Below are 7,223 nucleotides of genomic sequence, written 5' to 3'. Positions count from 1 at the left end.
TTTGCATTGACCTCAGCTAGCTGTGTTCCTTTTTGCGTTACAACTTGGATTTCTCATTAATGACAATCTTTGTTCTTCCATATAACCTGTACTATATTTAAAGTACCTATAGTACTTTTTGAAAGTAAGTAGATAGGAAGGGCAGAGAAGGCAATGGCAGCCCACTCCAGTACTCTTGCCTGGAAAATCCCATGGGCAGAGGATTCTAGTAGGCTGCAGTCCATGGGGTCGCGAAGAGTCGTACATGACTGATAGACTTCACTTTCACTTTTCATTTTCATGCATTGGAGAAGGAAATGGCAACCCATTCCAGTGTTATTGCCTGGAGAATCCCAGAAACGGGGGAGCCTGGTGGGCTGCCATCTATGGGGTCGCACAGAGTTGGACATGACTGAAGTGACTTAGCAGCAGCAGCAGCAGATAGGAAGGGAGTGATAATCAATAATGTTTACTTAAGACAGCTCACATATTCAAAACCTAGCTTCTTAGCTTTTTTCTCATCTCCATACCAATCCTACCTTGATTTGTTGTTGTTCAGTCGCTCAGTTGTGTTCAACTCTTTGTGATCCCATGGACTGCAGCATACTAGGCTTCCCTGTCCTTCACCATTTCTGGGAGCTTGCTCAAACTCATGTCCATTGAGTTGGTGATGCCATCCAACCATCTCGTCCTCTGTTGTCCTCGTCTCTCCTACCTTCTGTCTTTCCCAGCATCAGGGTCTTTTCCAACGAGTCAGCTCTTCACATCAGGTGGCCAAAGTATTAGGCAAGAATACTGGAGTGGGTAGCAGTTCCCTTCTCCAGGGGATCTTCCCAATCTAGGGATCAAACCCAGGTCTCCCGCATTGCAGGCAGATTCTTTACCGTCTGAGCCACCAGGGAAGCCCCTACTTTGGTTAGTGATATTAGCTACTCTGTCACTTCCTGGAAACTTTCCTAAACTGGAAAATTCATGATTCGTCTTCCTGTTCTTGAGTCTATCTCGAATTGTGTCTTGAATTTGCAGCTCAGCTTTCCATCTCTACTACTTTTCATCTGGAATACTGCAATACCTGCCAAAATAGTTGCCTCCCTTTCTCCTTTCCTTCAATTGATTTCCATTTACTAAACATCTGAGTATATAAATGAATTGATATGTTATGAGTTTAATCCAATAGGACATTAACAATCAAGTAAATCACAATGGGTTATTTAATTCTGATGGGCTCATAAAGACAGAAGTTTCTCTGAGATTCAAATTTTTCTTGGTACCAAATTATAGGAAAAGCTATTCCTTGGGTGAAGGACACTGGAAAACATAACAGTCAATTTCTTCAAATGGATTTTCTTTTTAGAAATGAAAAAAAAAAAGTTAATAATGAAACAAAGTAGCTCTGGAAGCCTAAATAAAAGCCTAAAGCAGAGTCCTACCTTGGCAGGCTAGTGGATTTAGCTGAGCTGAAGGAAATGAGGCATTTTGGAAGGTAGGAAAACATTGAGCAGTACCTCCAAAATTATGAGGGGAAGGTATTTCCAACTTAGAATTCTATTGCAGTCATTCTGGTTGTTAAAGTGTAGATACAGATGTTTTCAGACATGCAAGTCCACACTGTTCACTTGCCAGACTCTTTTTTCTCAGGAATTTCCTAGATGAGAGGCAAACTATGAGCCAGGCTGCTGCCTTTGTAAATAAAGTTTTATTGGAACACAGCCAGGTTTCATTGTTTACGGCTACTCTCAGTGTTATAGTGGAGGAGTAACTTAGAAGCTGTATGATCCACAAAACCTATTTACTAGCTAGTTCTTTACAGAAAAAGTTTGCCAATAAGGTGCACTGTATCTCAATTATAAATAAGAAATCTCTGGTAATGAGAGTAACAGTTGTGAACTTTTTCAGGCTAAAACAAAGAAGTCAGAATGCCAAAGATGAAAGAGAGGACTTCTTTTTACCAAAAGATGTCTTTAAGTAGACTAAAGCAAGGTATGGAGAGGAAGTGACAGATTAAAGCTTTTTTTGAGGGGGGTGCACACAAAACAGCTTGCAGGTTCTTAGTTTAACCTATCACCCCATCCCCTTCCTGAAGTGGAAGTCCTAGTCCTAACCACTGGGCTGCCAGGAAATTCCCAAATAGAGCTAGGGAGAATGAATTTTTGCTCTTTAGACTAGTGGGATGTGGTTATTATTGTTTGTTTTGTTGCTCAATTTTCCCATTCCCTATCACAGGGTGGATCAGTGATCTAAACTAAGTCAATCAACTCTCTCATCCCAAGCTTTTAAACTTGACACTGTCAAAGAAATGAAACTTTGTTTGGGTTTGAATCAACTGAGGTGATTTTAATTTCTAAAGCTATGAGAAAGAGGAATTCAGAATAGCCTTGGGCTGATAAAAAGTAGCCACAGAGTATATTCAGTGCCTCGAAGGCTTGTGAATTCATTTGTGATGTGAATGAGAAAATTCAATTGCTTAAGACAGGAGTCTCTTACTAGGTATTAAAGAAACTATATCATAATAAGAAGAAATAGAGCTGACATATGTTGGAAATTTAAACATGATCTTTGTCCATTTAAGAGTTAATCTCTTATTCATTGTGCTCCTCTAGTCATCAGAATGTAAATTTTTCTAATCATCTCTTCTGTTATTGAGAAATATTAGGCCAACAGAGTACCTTGGGTTTTTGTTGTTATTGTTGTTTTTGTTTTTTTGACTGCACCTTGTGACATGCAAGATCTTAGTTCCCCGACTGGGGATTGAACCCATGCCCCCTGCAGTGGATGCATGGAGTCTTAACCACTGAACTACCAGGGAATTCCTCAACAGGGTACTTTGGATTCTGAGAGAATTTATGTCAACAATACATAAGTCTCACCTATTATCATTTCAACCTATGGTCTGTTTTAATTTCAACAAAGGTTGAATCAAAGCTTGGGATTTATGATTCTTATTCTGCAACATCTGGAAGTGAAAGGCTGTGTTGTTGCTGAATCATCTGGGGGCAGATCCTTGAGGGATGATCTTCAAGTTTCTGTTATGGAGATCCTGAGAACTGCCCAGTTTCTATCCTTCATGATGCTTAGTTTTTCTTTGTTTCTATAAACTACGTCAGTGCCGAGTGTGCTGTGCTTAGTCACTCAGTCGTGTCTGACTCTTTGCTGCCCCATGGACTGTACCCCGCCAGTCTCTTCTGTCCATGGGATTTTCCAGGCAAGAATACTGGAGCAGGTTGACATTTACTCCTCCAGCGGACCTTCCCGGCCCAGGGATCAAACCCATGTCTTTTCATCTGCATTGGCAGGTGGGTTCTTCACCACTAGAGCCATCTAGGAAGCCCAGACTACTTCGGTACTCTTCTTCACATATTGTTGTACATACATGAGCTTTTCTCTGTAGCAGGAACCAGAGAAACCCCAACTGATACTACTTAGCAACAATTTGTAGATAGTAAATAAAAGTGAGAGAGGAGATAAGATTATAGGCTACTCCCAGGTCTCTGGTTTGACCAACTGGATGCTGGATACACACAGTCTAAGGAATACCAGAAGAAGGTTTGAGAAAGGAGATGAAAATCCACCTTTTAATACTGACAAACATGTAGGACATCTAGGTAGAGATGACTTAACTGGAGAAGGAAATCAAGGATATTTAGTAATTGAAGAGGAGGGAGTAGGGATTGCAAAGAAGAGCAGGTGGCATGAGAAGAGGTCTGTGTTTAAAATCCAAAGAAATGATGATTTTGAGAGGGTGGCAGAGAAAGAAGACAACGAAGGTAACTGATAAGTAGAAAACAATCAGGAGAAAATGGTGAAGGAAAATCAACAGAGGAGAGTTTCGAAAGGGATGATGGAGTCAATACTACTTATTGAGCTTGGAATGAAAAGTAACCACTGGAGTTTGCAGTTGGCTGGTCTTCAAGAGATCAGTTTCAGGGAAGTCCAGGTGGTTGAGGAAAGAATAAGGTGCAGCCTGGATATGAGAATGGAAAGAAAAGTATTGGGGTAGGTTATTTTTTTAAGGAGACAGACTAGGATAAGAAGGAAGAACACTGAAGGCGCATTGTTCTGGAACAAGGGTCCTCTGGGAGAACATGATTTTCTTAGGATATAGAAACATGGATAGTTTTAAGAGACTCAATCTCTAGATGATATATATTCTTCCTTCAAATTGCTTTGCCTAAGAATTCCTCTAAAATCAAGGTTTCTATTTCACAATAGCCCTTCTCTCACTTTACAAAAGCAAGCCATGCCTCTTAGCCATCTCCCAGCTAACTAGGGTGGTTTGCATTCAGAGGGGAACAGTTCCATTACTGTCATCAAAGGGATAATTGGATATATCAAATTAGGTAATAAGGAAGTGAATGAAGGCAATTGGGTACCTTTTTTTTTCCTGTCAAAAGCTCCTGTTTTTTTCATTGAGATACATTTTCAATAATATTTTACTTTTTATGTTTAATAACTCAAAAGTTGTAACATTAAAAAATATGTTAATCAGTAATAGTTGAAGCCTTAAAAATGTTTGTAATGTATTCGTGTTGTTTTCATAAATTGTGTACTATTAATTATGATTACTTGGTCATAATAATTTTTTAAAAAACATAGAAAAAACTTTAAATATTCAAATTTATATACATATTTTTGTTGAAGAAAAGGATGACTAAGTAAAACAATAAGATTTTCAAGAGTAAAACTATATTGCATTAGTATAAATTATAAATTGCTTCCAATGCAGGGGATGTGGGTTCGATCTTGGTCAGGGATCTAAGATCCCATGTGCCATGAGGCCAAAAAAATTGCTAAGAATAACAAAGTTATTCATGAGTACAGTGAGTTCCATGAGGAAATGCAATTATGTAAAATTTTCTCATTACTAGGAATATAATCATATATTTTTTAAACAGATGATGGTAAACATCAAATCAATATCTTATTTAGAAAAAGATCTTGTTTAGAATCTATATTTTTTTAAGTGATAGAAGAGTACTCTTGCCTGGAGAATCCCATGGACAGAGGAGCCTGGTAGGCTGCAGTCCATGGGGTCTCGAAGCATCCGACAGGATTAAGTGATTTCACTTTCATTTTTCACTTTCATACATTGGAGCAGGAAATGGCAACCCACTCCAGTGTTCTTGCCTGGAGAATCCCAGGGACGTGGGAGCCTGGAGGGCTGCCGTCTATGGGGTTGCACAGAGTCTACATGACTAAAGCAACTTAGCAGCAGCAGAGCTTTTATTTTAAAATGCAATTATTTACAATAGAGTCCATTGTTACAATTCTTTCTTTTCAATTCTTTAAGTTATGAGAGAAAATTTTAGATGCCAATCAAAAAATATGTAAATGGGTTACACTGTTTTCCAAAATTTTAGGGGGAGTGGAGGAATGTGAACAAAAAACTATGAAGTCACTCTTTTAAGGAAATGAGAAGATAGAATCATCTGATATAGGGATAAATCCTATCCCTAGAAAATAGGTTGCCTCATTCTCTAGAAGGCAAAGTATGGTATTCTCCTGGACCAGGTAAACTTTTTGCCTTTTCCCAGTGATATCTGGGAGGGAAAAATAAAGTGGATGGTGGGGCTTGCCCAAGGTTGGGATTGATTGTCATCTTCTGTAAGATAGAAATCAAGGAAAGAAAGACTTAAAGGTTCTAATAAGAATTCATTGCCATAAACAGAAAGTGGTGAAAACGTCTGAGGTGAGAATGAGGATCTAAAACATACTCTATGTCCCTAAAAGTAAAGGCTTAAACTAATTAGGATTTTCTCTTCCTCATTCAATAACAAAATTGGAATCAGGCTGACCATAGGTTATATGGCAGCTCCCACAGTATTCAGGGACCTGGCCTCCTGCTATGGTTTGGCTTCAGTGGCCTTCAATGTCACGTTCACAACGTGGTGGCTGGAGCTCCATCGTGTCTAAATAAACTGAAAAGGCAGGAATTAACAGAAAGGACAGGAAGCAAAAATGACATATCTGCTGATTCAGATCTTTCTAAACAAATTATGGCTACTGCATTAGTTTCTAGATGAATTTGCTGCTGCTGCTAAGTCGTTTCAGTCGTGTCCAACTCTGTGCGACCCCATAGATGGCAGCCCACCAGGCTCCCCCCTCCCTGGGATTCTCCAGGCAAGAACACTGGAGTGGGTTGCCATTTCCTTCTCCAATGCATGAAAGTGAAAAGTGAAAGTGAGGTCGCTCAGTCGTGTCCGACCCTCAGTGACCCCATGGACTGCAGCCTACCAGGCTCCTCCGTCCATGGGATTTTCCAGGCAAGAGTACTGGAGTGGGGTGCCATCGCCTTCTCTGTTTAGATGCATTTAGCCATTCCACAATTGGAATTGCTTCAAAAATTCCTTTCCCACAATTTTCTATGTTCTTTCCACCTAGTCTTCTAATAAAGAAGTTTGAGGCTTCTGTATTTTCAAATTCATCTTTTTTGTGTGTTTTTTCCTCCTCTCAATCCTTCTGAAAGACATACTTTTAGCATTCCTCTATCTCTTAATTTGCTACTTCTCTAGTTTGCTGTGTCAAGCCTACTGTTTTCTTGGTTATTAAATTAAAAATAAAATGTTCAATGACTAAAAAAATGTACTCCAAATCTACAGGAATTAGTAAAACAGAAGAAAGATTCTATATGGTGGTTAGAGATCGATGTTTCTGAGCTTGAGTTTTAGAAAGTAGAATGTTTTGAATCATGACATGGTTTTATGTGCAGTGAAATATGTCTTCAATCAATAACTGGCTGAAAAGAGCAAAGATGAAGATCATTAATGTTGGGCCTCTGTTGGCAGATTGGATCCAGTCCCTGACTTTTTCAGTAACCAAAACAAATACCAGATGAGTCTTATTTATTTACACAGAATTTTGGTTTGTCTTGGACTTTGGGAATGGATAACTGAATCTTTTAGGGTAGTTGGATTTTCTAGATAGTTTAGAATTAAATCTTTAAGGCACCAAAATTGCTTACTTATTATAATCATTTTAGATGAAATTGTTTTGTAAACTATTCTAATTCCTTGATTTTTGATGCATGAAATTAGACATCATTTCATCTTTTTTTTTTTTTCGGCCGTGCCATGAGGCATGTGAGATCTTAAGTTTCCTGACCAGAGATTGAATCTAAGCCCTCAGCAGTGAAAGCACGGAGTCCTAACCACTGGTGTGTGCGTGCAAAGTCATTTCAATTGTGTCGACTCTTTGCGACCCTATGGACCATAGCCTGCTGGGTTCCTCTGTGAATGGGATTCTCCAAG

Source organism: Bubalus bubalis, chromosome 3, assembly GCF_019923935.1.
Source record: "Bubalus bubalis isolate 160015118507 breed Murrah chromosome 3, NDDB_SH_1, whole genome shotgun sequence".
Lineage (NCBI taxonomy): Eukaryota > Metazoa > Chordata > Mammalia > Artiodactyla > Bovidae > Bubalus > Bubalus bubalis.
This window is presented reverse-complemented; position numbering follows the sequence as displayed.